Here is a 19,456-nt window from a genome sequence, read left to right on the forward strand (position 1 = left end):
AGAGGGAACTATCTATATGTGGCCATGCTAGGGTGAGTTCAGTCTGGTGGGAAGCGTACATAGGCCCTCTAGAAAGGTCAGCGATGCTGTGTAGGGATATTGAAGCAGGCAAGGGCTTTGAATTGAGCAGATGGGTTTAGGCTAAGACTCACAAGAAGAGCAGCCCAGAAGGAGCCATGTGGAGAAAGCAGGGCTTATTTGCCCCCAGAGCACAGAGTCCAGCACAGAACTCAAGTGTTGACTCAGGGAACATCACATTTACACCTTGAACCCAGTGTACTTCTGACTGGCCCTGTGACTGCTGGCACCTGAGAGAATAAAATATATAGGCCAGTCTCCTTTGTTATTAATAACGAGTTTATTTGTTTTTCAGTCCTTTAGATCAAACCCAGTGCTCAGTCCCGAGTACTTCAAATTAAAATGAAACAAAAGGACAAATGAGCAGGACAGTGACTCGGTGCTGCCTTTTCCTGGGTTATAAACCGGAGGCTAACGCCAGCTCGGGACTGCTCAGTCTGCTCGGTGCACAGAAGCCTGCTTTGCTGCCAGTAACCCAACTTTCTCCTGCACTGTGGCTTCTGTTCTGTCAGTCACTGCTAGTGTTGGGGATCAAAGCTTATCTGAGCCCAGCCTGTTGGGTCCAACCCTGGGTGTCAGGTTTGTCCAAAGGCCCTTTTCCAAGGTGGCCTCTGAGCCAGAGGAGATTCACCCCCAGCTGGGCAGGACTCAAAGAGGAATTCTTCTTTAGAGGACTCCCTTTAAGCTTTGGGGTCTCGTGCTGGGTTCCTTCCTAGAGGAATTGTGTGGGGTTTCAAGGGTCGGGGGTCATCCATGGCCATGTTTAAATCATCAGCTGCTTTGAGACTTTTTGGATTCTTTTGTGAGGTAGAGTCCAAATGTCACTGTAAAATAAAAAATACAAACCGTGAAACAACAGTCAAGCGTGAAACTTCATCCCCAGGTCCCTCGCACCTTGACTGGGTGGTCACTGTGACATTAATCTCCCCCCTGCACAGGACAGAATCTCAGAACATCAAGACATGAATCAGACGTTTTGAGTCCTTGATAAAGTGCTTAGAAAGAACCAGGCTACCTTTCAGGAGCTGGCAATGGTTTGAATTTAGGATAAACCGTAAGGGAAAGGTTTGATGGCCGCTTTCAGTTTCTAGCATACAAACTGTTTTGAGGAGTGGTGGGGCTGAGAAGACCTGAATGTGAACCAGGCCTCAGAGAGTGGTCAGACTGATCCCCAGACTCTGCTTCAGCCTCATGAGGATACACTATCAGTGACTTTCCACACGGAGTAGGCAGGTCTTTCTGTGCCAGAGCACATCTTATGGTTAAGGGTGCTCCAGCTGTGACAAGTGAGCTGGCCCTGCCTGGGGCACTACTTCTCCGTGTAGACTTTCAGAGATAGCCCAGCCAAGTGTTGAGACAGTGAGCAGAGCTGCCACAAGAACTTCTCTGTGTGGTCCCTTCCTTCCCAGCTCCCAGGATTAACCCTACAGCCTGCAGGGCTGTGCTGAGCGCAATGACCGACCAAGGACAGACTTTAAAGGCTTTGATCACGCTGTGTGTTTTTGGTTCTTCTAAAGTTTCTAGCAAAGGCTTAGCCTAGTTCTAAAGTCCAACTTCTCTTTTAAAGTCCCCCAGGAATCTCTGGGCTCATTTTAGAAATGGCTTCCCTTTGGTGTCTGCTCTCAGCCTACTTAACCAGTTTCTACAACATCTTACTAGAACTGGCCGACTCTGGCTAATCCTTTATCCCTAGCTGGTCGTGATCGTCAGCTTTCCATGACTGTGACGTACGCCTGAAGTAATAAACTTACAAAGAGAGAGGGGTTTGTTTGGCTCATAGCGTTCAAGTTTCAGTCGATAACTTACTGGTCCTGTTGCTTCTGTGGCAAGAAAGCACATCATGGCAGAGAATGCCCAGCAGACAAAGCCACTCACGCACGGTAAGGAAGCAAGAAGCAGAAGGAATGGAATCCCAAACTCCTTCAAACACATGCTCCCAGTTATCCCAAGACCTCCCATCGGGCCCTACTTCTCAGATGCCTACCTCAGACACCATCTCCCAATACCACAGCCTGGGGACTAATCCTTCAACACATGTCTTGGAAGACAGTATCCTGTCCACAGTAATTCTCGGGATCTAGCTGCTCCTGAACACACCACCTTCAACTTCTGGTTACACCACCACACCCTTGATCTGTGGATAGTGTGATCAGAATCCTAAAGAAAGGTACTGTGCAGCTTGGGGCTCTCCCTGGCTAACTTTTGAGTACTGGTTTATAGAGAAGAAAATGTCCACTCATTCTTACCACTGAGGAGCCATGTGGCTTTGGCAAGCCATTGTTGGTATTCACAGAGGTGCTCAGACCTCTGTGAAATGAGGACTACACAATCCATAGAGCAGACTACATAGTCCATGATACACATAGCTCCAACGTCCCGTCAGTTCCGAACTTACCACATTACCAAGCAACATGTGACAAGTGCGTCATAGACTAGGGGTGTGCTGTCCAGGACAGGCAGCCTCTGTTCTCAAAGACTTTACAGTCGAGTTAGAAAAAGGGTGCCAAACGCTAAGAACAAAACACAGACACCACTTATTAAGCAACTCGAACGCGGTCTAGCAGGTGAAGGCAAGCACGGGGCCCCTTGTTTGTTTCCTGGATCTTAGGGAGCACTGCTCTGTACTGCCTGAGGTCGCCTGTTGTGAAAACAAGCATTTTGTGTGTTCTGTCTGCTTTCCTCGTGGAGATTACAGCAGGAAGGGAGACACATTAGGCCTATTACCCCATCTTGGCCAGAAGTAGAAGTCCCACCAAGCATTTTTGCTCATACAATCTAACTGAAACAAACAAACAAACAAACAAACCCTGGCCCTGCATGCATCCGATGTTTATACTTGCTCATGCAGCATGTATGTAGACGTGTGGCTGTGCATACTGAGTGAGTATTCATCACGGTTATTGCTAGTCCTCCTCCTACTGTTACAGCTCAGTTTCTTGTTTGGGTTTTTTTTTTTTTTTTTTTTTTGAGTAAAATATAGATATAAATGGAGGTTAAAAGATTTTTTTTTCCTTGCATTTCAATGTGTATCAAAGGTTTAGGAAGTTCAGCTCTGAAACTTTCAAAACCGGTTAAAAGGAACCCAAGATGAATACTCAGTCCGGGCAGCATTACGCATTTAGTTCTGATAGAAGAAGGCTTGAAGTGGTAGACTGGTGCCTTTTAGTGAATACCAAGGAAAGCTATGGTATTATAGAACTAGTTCCCCCTCCTCTTCCTCCTCTTCCTCTTCTTCCTTCTCTTCTTCCTCCTCCTCCCCTTCTTCTTTCTTTCTTTCTTTCTTTCTTTCTTTCTTTCTTTCTTTTTTTTTGAGTCAGGGTTTCTCTGTGCAGCTCTGGCTGTCCTGAAACTCACAGAGATTCCTCCTGCCTCTGACTCCGGAGTGCTGGGATTAAAGGCGTGTGCCACCAAAACCTGGATTTCCTTCCTTCCTTCCTTCCTTCCTTTCTTCCTTCCTTCCTTCCTTCCCTCCCTCCCTCCCTCCTTCCTTATTTATTTATTTATTTATTTTCATTTTATTTTATTTTACCTACATTATGTATTTGAGAGGGTGTATGATATCCTGGAACTGTGAGCTGCCATGTGGGCACTGAGAATTGAACCTGGGTCCTCGGGAGGTGCTCCCAGTGCTCTTAACGGCTGAGCCATCTCTTCAGCCCACAGAAATTGTTCTTTGTGAATCGTGTTTTGAAACTGCATTCCCATGCAGCAAGATTTCCGTTGTATTTTCCTTTTCTTCAGGCTGTGTTTGCAGAGTCCATAAACATGAAATACTTTCTCAGTACCAGAACTGGGCCTCTGAGGCCACTGTGAGCTCTATACGGACCTGCGGCCTAGTACTTTGTGGCTGCTCTCTTGCAGGTGTCATGGGAGGGTGCACCCATGGGAGATGGCTTCGTTTCGTTTTGGCACTGTCACAGAATACCAGACTGGGTACTTGATGATGAACCGATTAAGTCTCTGCTCATGGTTCTAGGGACTAGCAAGTTCGAGACTGAGGGGCTAGCAGCTGCTGAGGGCCTCTGTGCCCGCCATCCTGCAGCAGAACAGAGTGGAAGGTGACTGGACGACTCCTTTCCTCAGAATCTACTCTGCTTTTAACAGCTCAATCACCTCTAACTGGACCCCAGAGCTGGCCTTGCTGCGTCGGGAGTGAAGCTTCCCGCCCCGCCTCGATGGAACCATGACGGTGAGTTTTAACCACTCGCACCTGAAGAGAAAGAGCAAGGATGCTGGATTCCGTGCAGTTCCTTTCTGGGACTTGGAAAGTTGCCAAGAGACTTGGCTGGCTTTTCTGTCAGTAGGCCTCTTGAGCCTGGCTCTGGCGGCCTCTGCAAACAGGCCAGGGCAGGAGAGACCTGCAGAGACCTGTGGGCAGTCAGTGCTCAATGCAAAGATCACTTTCACTGTGCTGGCTGGGTGCTGGCTGGGTGCTGGCTGGGTGCTGGCTGGGTGCTGGCTGGGTGCTGGCTGGGTGCTGGCTGGGTGCTGGCTGGGTGCTGGCTGGGTGCTGGCTGGCTGCAGCAGATCACCAGGCTGCTGCCAAGGGTTAAGGTAGCAAACCATCAGTAAACGGAGTGCTTGGCAGAAACCCAACCTCTGACACACAGAGAGGCTTAATTTCCATCCCTGGCCACAGTTGCAAAAGGGACACTGCCACTCAGATCAACAAATCTGGTTTGCATGGGAGACATACAAAACATTCCTTGCATTGTGAAACAGTCTAAGAAGGTCCCATTCCCAGAAGCCTCCGCGTGCCTCCCCTCCCCAACTCTGAACATCCAGGTTGCTCTAGGTGAACCCTGACCTTTGAAAGGGAGGTATAATGCCTCCGAGAAATCCCAGACCTGACTTCAAGCAGACCTTTATATAAGAACTGATTGCACAAGCCTGCATGTGTGGGGCTGAGGGAGGAAAAAGGGAAGAGTGTTTTCTGTGTATGACTGAGACCCTACTATTCGTTTGACTTGGATGTTTCAGCTGAGCTCTGTTGATTATGAAGATAGTCATATATGGCAGCACTAGAAACCTCCGCTCTCGACTGTACAAGCAGCAGCTCCATCCTCCCTGCAGTTCGTGTTGTTTCTTACCTCCCACCCCAACTCCTGTGCTCTCAGATAGAAGCTGACCTGAGGGATGTCTGGGGTCATGCCCACTTCACACTGGCCAACAACAGCTCCTGCCAGGCACTGGGAGTGATTTCTGTCTCCCACCCCATCTTCTGCTCTAGCCCTTGCCCTCTGCAGTAGGCAGGAAGCAGGACTCAGAGAGAGTTGGGCCTTGGCTGCTGGGAAGTGGTGAGGTATCATCAGTTCTGCCCTCCCAGTGAAGGGCAAGAATGCTGGCCACATGGAATCCGGAGATGGCTGTGTGATGTGGGAGACGGCGAGTTCCATGTTCCCACACTGTAAGTCATGATGACACTGTTAAAAATGACGGGTGGGCGGGGGAAAGTGAAAGAAAAAGAACAAGAGGGAACAGAAACCGACCAGACACACAGAGGATCAAGCAAGTCTAAGAGGAAGGCAGGAAGACAGGCTGGGGGAGGACGGCCTGGAAGTCAGTCAGGGAAAGGGGAAGGCAGGCAAAGGAGACTGGGTAGGAGGAAGAAACCAGACAAAGAGGAGCATGATGAGGTAGTTCTGCTTGAGAAAATGTCCTATTCCAGCCGAGGGCGGAGGCCAAGCTTGCCCCAACCCCTGCCTGACATGTCCCCTCAGACTCCAGCTGCAGGGCTAGAGAAGTCCCTCACTTTAAATCTGTCTCTGCTTGTTGAAGAAGGCCAGAATTGAGATGGATGGAGCTTGTGAAGCTTTCTGGAGATAACAGAGGGAAAAAGTAGAGAGCCATGTGTTTGGCAGAACCCTCTCGCGAGTCCCCAAACATGCCGTGTTCTGCCCTTCACCTCAGGAGTGGTACCGAGCTCTGGCTTTGGTCTCCAGAAATCTGAAATCTGGGAGAGGATAAAAGGTCTGTGTGGCGAGCACTGAACAGCCACGCTGCTGCTCAGCGAACACAGTCAGAAAATACCGATGGAAGATGAATGAAAGAGAGAAAACAAATTAAATGGCGAATGGCTTTCTTGACAATGTCACAGAGTTTTCCTAAATGTAGGGGATTAAGGTAAACAATTTGTTCAAATATGAAAACATTGACAACTGAACCAAGAAGGTCCAGTGTGTGGGCTTGAGAGCATGGCAGAGCCAAAGTGGAGAATCCTGTCACTAAAGCCAACCTCCTGGTGAGCTGGCTCAGTGGAAACATGGCATTTGACCTTAAAAAAGCTGTGAAAATTAGCACTCCCTAGGTGTTATGCTTCTCATTTAAAATCAACAAACATTGGCTAGTAGGCAACTCTGGCAGAGACCAGCTTGCAAGAGAGCCAGGCTTCAGAGGGCAGCCTGAGATCAAAGGATGCAGGGAAAACTGAAGATGACGGAGGGTAGGCAGGTACTGAAGGAGACTAGAGGTGGTGATGTGTGTGAGTGTGTGTCTGTGTGTCTGTGTGTCAGTGTGTGAATGTGTGTGTCTGTGTGTGTATTTGTGTCTATGTGAGAGTGTGTGTGTGTGAGTGTGTGTGTCTGTGTGTGTGTGTCTGTGTATGTGTGTGTGTGTCTGTGTATGTATGTGTGTGTGCCTGTGTATGTATGTGTGTGTGTGTCTATGTGTGTCTGTGTATGTATGTGTGTGTGTCTGTGTGTGTGTATTTGTGTCTATGTGAGAGTGTGTGTGTCTGTGTGTCATTGTGTGAGTGTGCGTGTCTGTGTGTGTATTTGTGTCTATGTAAGAGTGTGTGAGTGTGTCTGTGTGTCATTGTGTGAGTGTGTGTGTCTGTGTATTTGTGTCTATGTGAGAGTGTGTGTGTCTGTGTGAGTATTTGTGTCTATGTGAGAGAGTGTATGTGTTTGTATGTGTGTCAGTGTGTGCGGGTGTGTATTTGTGTCTGTGGGTCAGTGTGTCTGCATGTGTCAGTGTGTGGGGGTCAGTGTGTGAGTGAGTGTGTATCTGTGTCTGTGTGTCAGTGTGTATGTATGTGAGTGTGTCAGTGGAGGTTGGGGGGTGAGGTGAGGACATACAACTTGCAGTTGATAAGAACACAAAGCAAGGACAATGACAACCAAACATTATGGATTTGTTTGGTTTTTTCAAGACAGGGTCTCATGTGTGTCACGTTGGCCTCAAACTTGCTCTGTATCTTAGGCTGACTGGGAACTGATCCTTCTACTTTCCGAAATGGGATTACAGGTAGAAGGTACAGTACCTTGTCTTATGTGGTGCTGGGGATGGAACCTGGAGCTGTATGAATGCCAGGCAAGCACATACCAGCTGAGTTACATCCTCTGCCCAGGACAACCAACATTTATGGGGCGCAAACTCTGAGCCAGGTGCTTTCTCAAGCATTTGTATATTACTTGTTCATATAAACTCTTCTATCGTCCCATGAGACATTTCCTGTTAATTGCATTTTCTATACAAGGGAACCTGGCTGTCCCTAGGAGTTAGCTCAGGGTTCTATGTTCTGTAATCCATAAATCTGAAGACATGTAAGAGTCAACGTTTATGTTTCTGGGTTGTTGGGGTTTTTTGTTGTTTGTTTGTTTGTTTTGGGTTATTTATTTATTTTGAAGATCTATGTCCCTAGGACTGGCCTCAGTATGTAGCTAGGGATGACCTTCAACTTCTGGTCTTTGCAAACACTAAGATTGCAGGTTTGTACCACCATACCTGATTTATTCAACGCTGAGGATTAAACCCCGGGGCCTATCACACGCTGTGTAAGCACTTTGCTAATTTACCTACAGTCTTAGCCCATTGCTGTTTCCTTATTTGTGAACACTCACTTTTAAACCTGATGCTAAAAATGCTGCCAATTCTAAGACTTCTGTGAGGAGAGCATGACTTCATTATGAGAACTTTAGTGTTATAATTAACATGACGATTCCCCCACGAGAACTAAAAACTACTCTTAGCTCAGCATTGTGAGACCTTCATATTAAAAGAGGCCCATCAAACAAAGAGCCTCCTGGGTGTTCATAATGGGCAACAATGGTCTCTCTCTGATACTCCCTTCCAACTGTTAAATGCTTGGGAAGATGCAAAGCTCTTTTCCTATTAAAAGAAAAGGAGGAGGAGGAGGAGGAGGAGGAGGAGGAGGAGGAGGAGGAGGAGGAGGAGGAGGAGGAAGAGAAGGAGAAGGAGGAGGAAGAGGAGGAAGAGAAGAAGAAGGAGAAGGAGAAGGAGGAGGAGGAGGAGGAAGAAGAAGAAGAGGAGGAGGAGAAGGAGGAGGAGGAAGAGGAGGAGGAAGAAGAAGAAGAGGAGGAGGAGGAGGAGGAGGAGGAGGAGGAGGAGGAGGAGGAGAAGGAGGAGAAGGAGAAGGAGAAGGAGAGGGAGAGGGAGAGGGAGAGGGAGAGGGAGAGGGAGAGGGAGAGGGAGAAGGAGAAGGAGAAGGAGAAGGAAGGAAGAAGGAGAAGGAAGAAGGAGGAGGAAGAGGAGGAAGAGGAGGAGGAGGAGGAGGAGGAGGAGGAGGAGGAAGAGGAGGAAGAGGAGGAGGATCTCCCACAAGAACCAAAGCTGAGGCTGAAGCTCGGGCTCTGACAGAGCCTGGCTGTGAGTCTGGGAGGCAGCAGATGGAGAGAGAGATAGCAAATACATCTGTTTTCACAGGAGCCTGTTGTTCTCTGTACTAACTGCTATAAAAACAACATGAAACCAGCCACACTTCAGTTTTGGTTCTAGTGACTAAATCAAGGAATGGTTCGATGGTTGCTGTGTCATTAGAAATGAAACTGGTTCTTAAACAAGAGAACAGGGTCAACACTTTAATAACCAATGAGTACATAGAAAAATCAAAGCTGAAACTCTACCACCCCAGCCCTGAACACCTGCTGCCTAAGGTTGGTTCTGAACCAATGAGCCCTCTTTCTTGCAATGAAGACACCGGATGGGCCCCGACTTGCCTGACACAGAGAGCCAGCTTTCTTATGTTCACAGAGCTGTTGGGTGGGAATGAGCTTCATACCCAACAAAAATACTTCATATCTGATCTTTATCATTTCAAATATACAATCATATTCACACACACCCCATAAGTTTTTGGTTTTTGTGTTTGGTTTGTAGACAGTCTCCCAATATAGCTCTGGCTGACCCAGAACTCCCTATGTAGACCAGGCTGGCCTTGAAACTCAAGAGATCTGACTGCCTCTGCCACCTAAGTGCTGGGTCAAACATATATTTTGATGTATGAATTTGATCCTCACTATGGGGTTGCCATTTATATTTTTGTTTTTGTTTTGTTCTGCAGATAAGTAGTCACTCTGTAGCCTAGGCTAGTCTGTAGCTCATGGCAGTCCTCCTGCCTCAACCTTCCAAGTCTGCTGCCTGGGCTTCCCAGTCAGCCTGCAACTTGTCCTCCAACACGTATCATTAGTTTGGGGTCACACAACCCTCTCCTGCTTCAGACTCCCAGAGACTCCATCTTTCTATTCCTGAGATCTGGATTTTTCAGTCTTCTGTCTCATCTCTGCCCAGACAAAGGCAATGCTTTTCCAAAAGTCCCACCACAGTGACAGGTAAAGGCACCATCCTCTGCAAGTGACATTCATAGAAGGGAATAGACAGTGGAGGACTCTCCCAGAAGTGAAGACATTTGACATCATAACTTCTAAGTCATAGAGGTTTTAAAATCTGTGAAGAGGACTGGTTTTTTTGTTTGTTTGTTTGTTTGTTTGTTTGTTTGTTTTTTGTTTTGTTTTTTTGAGATTTTACTCAATCTTCATTTCTCTTGAAAATTCTGTTAGTTCTACTTCTGGCCAATATGACTGAAAAAGCACAGTTAAAAGAACCTTTCCCCTGTAGCTCACAGGAGAGGAAGCATAAACAAATATGCTTTCTTCCTTCCTTTCCTCAGTCCCGCCATACTCAGTCTATCAGCAAGACTTGCCATTTTCCAAGTATGACTTGGTTTCCCTCCCTTTTCACTAGAGCTGTGTAACTTGTTCACATGAAAATTATTGGGGTTAGAGGTTTAGCTCAGTAGTCAGAGCCTGTGTAGCACACAAGGCTGGTCATGCTTCAGGTATGTGCAAGTGGCTCAGAGAACAAGAATACAACCTAGTGACTCCTCACATGACCATGATAAAAAGCCACTTACTATGCCTTTTGCATAAATCCCTTATTATCCCACACTAACTGAAAAGATCTTTCTAAGACATCCATATTTCTCTGTCTGAACCATCTAGTTGGGGCAGGTGAAATGGCTCAGTGGGTGAAGGTGCCTTCAAGTACAATGACCAGAATTTAATCCCTGGGATCTACATGGTGAACCAACTGGCAGCACCCAGTTACACACACACACACACACACACACATACACACACACACACACACACACACACACACACACACACGCACGCACAATGTAATTTTAAAAGAAATAAACTGTCCCTGTCCCTTGCTGTCTACAATGCTCAGGAGGGCGTGCCCTGCACCTCCTCTGGGCAGCACAGTAAAGATGGCCTCCGGTGGTGTGGGCATAGTGTGGCTAGAGAGCAGGAGAGCTGGCCCTGCCCCTCTCTGGCTGCCGCATTGGGTGAGTTAGCCAGGGCAGAGCTGGAGAGCTCACCTGGTGGTGGAGGTGTGAGGGCTGGTGTTGACCAACTCAACTACCACCCAGGTCCAGATCCAGGTCTATGAAATGGTCACCTCAGCATCTACCCCATCTACGAACTGTTGGAACACATGAAGGAGCTGGTCCTGCAGATCCAAAAGTGACACAGGGCAACAACTGGATATCTGAGAGGAGTCTTTCGTTTTATCTTATTTTGAGGGGGAGGATGCAAACGCAGAGGGAAGATAATGAAGGGATGGGAAGATGAGTGGGATTGGGGTTCCGGATGTGAAATTCACAAGGAATCAGTAAAAAGTTAAAAATCTGCGTACTAAAAATGACTAGGTATGGTGGTGCATGCCTGTAATCCTAGCACTCAGGAGGCAAAGAGCGGTGGATCTCTGTGAGTTCAAGGCTAGCCAAGTCTACATGGTAAGTTCCAGGACAGCCAGGGCTAGAAAACAGAAAAACCCCATCTTAAAACAACAATTAATAACAAATAAGCAAAACAAAACATAAAACAACAATAATAAAGACAGTCCAATGACTTTCTTTTATTTCTCAACTTAAATACTGTTGTGGCCTCTTGGGCCTTGTGGCCGTTCTCTCTCCATCTTTGGCTTCTCTTTATCCATGTTCCTCAGAAGCACACTGGCCTTTTTTTCAGATTCTCAAAAATCCTTTTTCTCCTTTCAGAGCAGTCTATCTATTCTTATTGCTGCCTCAATAGCAGCTTTCCAACTTGATTATTATTTTCTAACCATAATTTCTTTAGAATAAAACAAAATAACCATGAATTTTTATCACCTGCGGTAGTTTGAATATGCTTGGCCTAGGGAATGGCACTATTTGGAGGGGTGGCCTTGTTGGAGGAAGTGTGTCACTGTGGGTGTGGGCTTAAGACCCTCGGCCTAGCTCCCTGGAAGCCAGTCTTCACCTAGTGGCCTTCAGATGAAGATGTAGAATTCTCAGCTCCTCCTGCACCATGCCTGCCTGGAAGCTGCCATCCACCCTTGATGATAATAGATGGACTGACCCTCTGAACCTGTAAGCCAGCCCCAAGTAAATGTTGTCGACTTGCCTTGGTTATGGTGTCTGTTCACTGCAGTAACTAAGACCCTAAGTCATCACCTTTAACTAACACATCTACACATAAAGAGAATAAGACTTTTGTAAGAGAATACTTTAGGTATTTTTATTCCTTTTGAAAATGTCCTTGGGGCTGGAGAGATGGCTCAGCCATTAAGAGCACTGACTGCTCTTCCAGAGGTCCTGAGTTCAATTCCCAGCAACCACATGGTGGCTCACAACCATCTGAAACAGGATTTGATGAACTCTTGTGGTGTACTCGTAAAAATAAATAAATAAAAAAGAAAATGTTCTTAAATTGAAAAGAACGGTACAAATGCAAACAGAATACCATTTATCTGCAAAGCAAAAATGAAACTTGCTGGGAAATGGATGGACTTAGGATGTGGTGACGTGTCACCCTGATGCAAAGCTTCTTCTTCATATGCAGTCTATAGTACAGACATGTATTATATAAAGAGCTGGCTGGGTATGGGAGAAGATTTAGAAAGGAGACTGGAAAGAGGGCAATGCTCCGTGACAAGGATGGCTGGAGTGCAGGCAAAGGGACACATGAGCTAGGAAGACAGACAGACAGACAGACAGACAGACAGACAGATGGCTGATTGCTTCGCTAGCTTCAACTCTGTTATAGATTTTCTTGGTGGTGTAAGTCTATAAGAAATGTAATATAGAGTGAAGGTGTAAAGTCCCGCCCGATGTCACTCCGTGGCTTCAGACTATGCTTTCTAACAGAATAGGGATCCATTGAGAGACAGAGTTTGGGACCAGGCAAGTGTTTGACTACCCTGATCGAGCTGTGGGATATTTTCATTCATAAGTTCGTCATAATAAAGTGACTAAGACAAATTATTTTTTTTTTTTGCATCTATGTGTATCTAGGCATGCTCAAATATGTATGTCGGTGTCAGAAGACAACTTTCGAGAACTGGCTCTCTCTTTTCAACATGTAGGTCTTAGGGATCAAATGCAGGTTGGGCAGCAAGTGCCACTACCCACTGAGCTATCTTGCCAACCCTTTTCCTTTCTTGAGAAGTGATTCAGATCTACTAGCTTATAGTTTCAAAATACTCCTCAATCTGCTCTTTGAATGACTTATCTTTTCTCCGGCTTCTCCCTACATGTCAACCATTCACGGACTTTCTCTAACCACCTGATCTAAACTAGACCACAGATTTGGGGCATTTTGAATCTCTGCCAGTTGGTCCTTGCTTGCCCTTCAGAGAATATACCAAAGTTATAATTATGTATTTATTGGCTAAGAGCTGTTCCTTGTCTGTCTCTCAGCCCCTAGGTTAGGTTTCCAATGCAGGCATTTTGTCTGCGTTCTTCCCTCACTGTGTGTCCAGCTTCTGGTCCACTGACAACACCAGAGTAGAATGCAGTTGTCACCAACTGAGTGAGGGGATGGATGCACGGCCTGGACTTAAAAACAAGCCTTCTCAATAAAAGAAACCAGGGTTCCTTGGAGAAGTACTGGATTTAAGGACTGAGGCAAGAAACATATAATTAAATGCCAGAAAGTAAGAAACTGCTCACAGACAAAAGGACAGAGGTGCATGACAGGAGCCAACTGGAAACCTCCCAGTGGCCAACACTGTACCATTCTGAGCAGTAAGATACACAAACCTATCAGAATGTTAGACAAAGCATTAAATATTTGAGTTTATATTCATATAAATAAAATGGTTATCTCAAATAAACAAATGCAGAACAGTCAAAATTTCCTTACAAATGAATTTCAGATGATTTATCTAGATAATTACCCTCAAGAAGGTGGAATAAAATCTGCTCATTGAGGAGAGGAAATGCTGGTTTTTAAGCAACAGAGGTGGGGGAGACACAGACGGTGCAAAGAAAGGCCATAGTAGAGAGAGCTGGCAGACAGAAAGAACCCTGTTGAAGGCTGAGGCCACCATGATGTCATGCCATTATGTACCTGGATACATGACAGCGTGAGAAAGGCATCTGCTGGAGTGTTCTTCTTCCCAGAACCAGCGCCAGATGAGCTCAACTAGAGGGCAGTGCACAACTGCCTAGAATTCTTCCTATCAGTGAGAACAGGGAAGACTAGAAGCCTTCACAGAACAGAGATGAAGGGGATAAGATGCAGATGGAGGAGGGGGCCTCGCTGAGGAGCTATCAGCAGTTGAAGGCTGCTGACGGAGGGTCACCCCAGTGCATGGCTCCACACCCATGGACTCAGGAGGTTCTAATACTAATAAAAGAGAGGACATTAAATTAGAAGGGAAGTGGGTTTAGGGATCCTGGGGGAAGTGGGGGCAGATGGGAAGGTGGATACAATCAATATACATTGTATATCTGTTGAGAGGGGGAAGTGGGGGCGGATGGGAAGGTGGATACAGTCAATATACATTTTATATCTGTTGAGATTTCTGAAGACTAAATAAAAATAATAAGAAAAAAAACACTCCCATATAACGTGGTATCTTAGTACTGTAGACACAGATAAATCAGAATAAAATATGGCCTTTTAGTTAACAGTAATATATCAAAACGGTTAGTTGTGATAAACACACGGTAGTAATTTATGATGTAAGGAGAGGAAGTGGCAGAGAGGTATGGGGAACTGCACACATTCAGTGTCGCTCATATGTTCTACATTAGGAAATAACTTAAAATACATCCTAGATTCGTAAATAGCACACACTGTCATTTTCTGTTAGTATTTCTCACTAGCCATGGAGTGTATACCCGAGGTCAGACTGAGGCAGGAAAGTTGCATGGGTTACTCTGAGTTACATATCCAAGCCAGTGTGTGTAGTAAACCTTGCCAATGAAACAAGCATTTCTTTGCTCAATGTACATCCTTTAAAACCATCTCTTACCATTATTAATAAAGCATAGAGCTGGGCAGTGGTGGCACACGCCTTTAATCCCAGCACTGGGAGGCAGAGGCAGGTGGATCTCTTGAGTTCTTGGCCAGCCTGGTCTACAGGGTGAGTTCCAGGACAGCCATGGCTACACAGAGAAACCCTGTCTCAGAAACAAAACCAAACAAAGAACCTCCCACCAAAACAAGAGAAAAAAAAAAAAAAAACCAGACAATATTAGTATTAATTAGCAATATAATTTCAAATTCCAAAGACTTGAAGCATTCTCTAAAAATACTTTTTACTGTATGCTTTTGTGCACATACGTGTTTTCACTGTAGGGTTAGGCCAAATGTGAAACCTATCTTGTTATTTATTATAAAAAGAGGGGGCTGTCTTGTGGAACCAAGACAGTAAGATCTAAGGCCAGCAGCACAGCACCGGTGGTATCATTTGGGTGTGGGCGGAAGTGCTGACCCCAGGCCCAGCCCGCCCAATCCATGGAAAGCAGCCGGCAAACAAAGCCCACACAGGGACGCCTTTGCCCGCTGACAGGCTGTGGGAACTGTTTCCATTTAGCTCATACTTTCTGGTGAAAATTGGACGTCTTCTTCAGTGACAAAGGCCAATGGGACTTTTCGAGACCACTATTCTTAGTAGTTGGAAATGACTGCAGGAATCATTGTTCACATCCTCTCTTGAGAAACTCGCCCATCCCTCCACTTCCCAGACCATTCACTATGTCCCGAGGCGTGGTCATCACTCTTGAATCCCAGTGACTCCTCCCTTTTTCCCACAGTGCATTGAATCTCCAGGACACATAAAACTCAGTTCCGTCTCCCCCATATCCGTTTTAGCTGTATCCTAACCTTTTTTTGTTTTTTTCCTCGACACTGGGGTCTGTGTAGCCTTGGCTGTCCTGGAACTCGGTCTGTAGCTGGCTCAGATTCACAGAGATCTGAGCCTCTGCCTCCCGAGTGCTGGGATTAGGACGCACCACCACTGGTCAGGTCTCACTTCCTTTTTTCATCACTAAATCTCATTTCTTTTCCTAAATCTCTGCAATCTGACAGTTTTCAACTCAAAACAGCTCTCTTGAGGGTCCCCGAGTATTTACTTGACAAATTCAAAGGTCTGGTCCATTATCACCCTGGGTCTCTGTGAAGGTAGTGGCTTTTCTTCAGCACTATCTTACAGCATTAGCCTCCCCCCTGCTCTGACATCCACTTTGCTATACAACTACAAACTCCCTCCACGCAGAAAACTCGGTCCCTTTAGCACCGCCCTCTCTCTAGACCCTCAAGCAAACATTATTTTTATTTACTCAGTGAATCTTTGTTTCTGTTTTAGTTTTGTTTTTTTTGTTTTTTTTTTTGTTTTTTTTTTTTTAAGACAGGTTTTCTCTGTGCAGTCCTGGCTTTCCGGAACTCTGTAGATCAGTCTGGCCTTGAACTCAGAGACTTGCCTACCTGTGATTCTAAGCACCACTCACAGCATTGTGTTAGGCAGACAGTTCTGGCTCTGACAGAGCTTTATAGCCTACCAAGGAACAGTTATGAAGCAATTAACACAAGGCAAAGGCCCCAAACCAACTCTAGGTCAGGGAGGCTTCCGTAGACAGAAGACCTAAGTCATTTCAGATAGATGATTGATGCACTTCGCAGGAGACACTTGAGAGAACTAGTTTCTGACTCACCTGTGGCTGACTTAGCTTTCCCTGAGTGTTGACTGGAAACAGCGAGACCAGGTGAAAGGCCAGTGCAGGAGGCTGGCTGGATAAGCTGGTGCCTGACAAACTCTCAAAGTTGTGTTATATTCTAAGGTTGACAGACTCTCCATGACTTACTGATGGGCATAGTAATGTTGATTCACACCGTTTAGGACCATGGAGATGAGTAGATATGAAAGAACGGGAGGTGGGGGTCTGAGGTAGAGAAGTCAAGACTTCTGCTTTGACGCACGCATTGGAATCTGACGTAGATGTCAAGTAGGTGGCCGAGTATTATTTGCAGTGTAGAGATCAGTGTTGGTGACAACAAGGGTGTTAAATGCCCCAAGATGTGGATCTGGGAAGATATCTCAGCAGGTAAGAGCCGTGGCTGCTCTAATAGAGGACCTGGAATCAGCTCCCAGCACCCGAAGGGTGGCTCAGACCTACCTCTAATTCTAATTCTGAGGGATCTGACACCATCTGGTTTCCGTGAGCTCCAGCATCTCCAGAAAAGTGTACACATAAACACTTCTTTATTCTGTTTTTTTTTTTTTGGGGGGGGGGGGCAAGGTTTCTCTACATAACTCTGGTTCTCCTGGAACTACGTAGTCCAGGCTGGCCTTGAACTCACAGACTGCACCAGCATCTGCTTCCAAGTGCTGGGATTAAAGGTATAAGCCACCATGCCCCACACATACACATTAAAAACAACAAAAGAGCCTTGGGATGAGTTCAAGTCCGATAGAGGAAGAGGCCCCCCCAAGGTGACCGCTGGGACACCACACTCAAGGTGAGAAGAGAAGGAAACTGAAAAGGGGCCGAGATAAGCAAAGCGGCAGGGTGTGGTGAGCAGAAAGAAAGTGAAGAATGAAACAAGGTGTGGTCAGCTGTCAAACGTGCTCCAGTCAAATCCAGCCAGTGTCACCCCGCAGCCAGAAGCTAGTCCTTCCCGCTGAAGTGCCGCTAGCTTTTCTCATCGCCTCTTCAAAAATATTTCTTTGCAGCTAAGTTCTGTCTACTGCCTTCTCACACACTTTTCATGTTCACCGCACAATTATCGCAGCCATTTTCCTAGATGTCTGAGCATCTCGCATGGATGTCTATCTATACACTCCAGAGCCTGTCTAGCACATAACAGAGACTGGCGTACCACTGCAGCAATGGTCTTTTTTCACATGCAGCTGCCTCTCTGGGGGTCAGGGCAGGAGAGGCATGATTTCAAGGCTGACATGTGCTACCTCATAAGCCGTGGATAGGAAAGAAAAAAAATTATACACCTAATTGGGTTTGCAGCATCTGAGGTGCTGGCTGCTAATTCCATTCCCGATATTTTCTTTGTCTCACTTTTAACGTCTCATGCACTGCCCTGCTCCCAAATCAATTACCCCAAGCTGACTGGCTCGCTAACCAGGCCTTAGTGACACCTGCAGACTTGAGAGCCAGCATCCCTGAAGCCCACGAGAGACTTCAGACAACAGTGAACTTCCAAACACTGACCTGAATTAGAGAAATGCAGGAGGCACAATATTTTATATTTGTATTTTAAAAAATGGCTTATTTTTTCATGTGCATTGATGTTTTGACTGCTAACGTGTCTGAGGGCACCAGCTCCTCTGGGACTGGATCTACAGACAGCCACAAGCCACCAGGTGGGTGCTGGGAACTGAGCCAGGTCCTCTGGAAGAGCAGTCAGCTCTCCCAACTGCTGTGTTACCTCTCCAAACCACAGGATGACATTTTAGCGGGAGAAGAGGATCAGGAAAACACTGGTAGGTATGGGATGAGGAGTTTCCCTAAATCTTCACAAAATGAGAAGGAGTGGACAGAGGTCTACAAATCAGTTACTACTTCTGTAGAAGAGTCATCCATCAATAGAAAACTAACAACCTGGACATCAGAGCTAGTTGGACAAAAGCCTCCAGTGACAGGACCAGGACCTCCACTGCTACCGGAGGCAAGTCCAGAGCCAGCTAGAGGTCAAAGGTTGTTCTTGCTGGTGCTTCAAAGCCAATGCTCTCGATACCATTCCCTTCCTCATGCTCAGAGACTGCTAAGGGGTTGGCTCTAAATTCCTGAGTACTTGGCAGACAGATATTCAATATAAACCTAGTAAATTATTGTGAAAATGACATTGACAAAATGGGACACCTCTGATGAAGGAATGAGCAACTATAAATAGTTGGCTTGGAGATGACTCAGAGGCTTGAGTTCCTATTGAACAGCCAGAGCTATGGGGAATCGGGGAGGGGTTAAGATTCACACTCTGAACTTAAGTCAGCAGGGTCCAATCACTTACTGCAGCTCCAGGAGTTAGGGAGATGCTGGATTCAACCACTCTCCTTTTCAGAAGCAACACCTCCAGCACAAGCTCAGCACAAAGCACTCTTCTGTGAAAAGGTCAGGACTGATGAAGACCTCCAGATGTTTGCTGAGAATAGCAGCTGAGGGGCTGCTCACAGGGAGGCTGAAACAGGCCTGTACTGCGGTCGACACTACAGCTAAAACGAATGTGGGCTGACGCAAGGATCTAGTCCATGGTGGTTCCTACCGAGAGCAGATTTGAGTAAGCATGTCTCCACTGGTGATGCCAACCCCAGCCAACTGAACTTTGTACACTGATTTCTAAATGACAGGGTCTGTCCTATTTTTGTAGCTGGTAACTCTGACAGGAACACAAGACCTACTTAAAAATGTCATTAGCCATTAATTATGCTTTTTTATAGACAGGTTTTTGGCTCTGTGACTGGGGGTAGGAGAAAGCTATACACCAAGTCCTTTTAGAGGGTCAGATGATGAGCTAGAGGACACTGAAAAGACCTAAATTTCCAAACTTACCTTTATCTGTTATCATTTTAACATATTCAAGATTAAAATGGTTCAGTATTAAAAACCCAAGAATCTAGTGAGTCTCTTCACGATGTAAACAGACTGTTATAAGATTAGCCAGGGATACTAGGCATTAGTGTATTTGCTAGTACCATTGGAGAAGCAAATGTAATTTGTATTTGAGGACATCTGAAGGATCTGTCAAGTCATTTGAAGGAGCACGATGAAGGTCTTTCTATGGCTGTTCTCTGGTTCAGATGGGCAGGCTGAAAATATCCTACAGAAAAATACATTTGAAAGATACATGGGGTG

General features: G+C 46.1%; 1 long non-coding RNA gene across 1 annotated transcript; it reads right to left on the reverse strand.

The window, feature by feature from the left end:
- Positions 1-339: 339 nt before the first annotated feature.
- On the reverse strand, positions 340-18,990 carry LOC143435229 (uncharacterized). The gene is made up of 2 exons (XR_013105354.1): positions 18,615-18,990; positions 340-902 (listed from the first exon to the last, which is right to left on the reverse strand). It is a non-coding gene; the product is annotated as an uncharacterized LOC143435229 (long non-coding RNA).
- Positions 18,991-19,456: the final 466 nt, after the last annotated feature.

The sequence above is a fragment of the Arvicanthis niloticus genome, chromosome 20, assembly GCF_011762505.2.
Source record: "Arvicanthis niloticus isolate mArvNil1 chromosome 20, mArvNil1.pat.X, whole genome shotgun sequence".
Lineage (NCBI taxonomy): Eukaryota > Metazoa > Chordata > Mammalia > Rodentia > Muridae > Arvicanthis > Arvicanthis niloticus.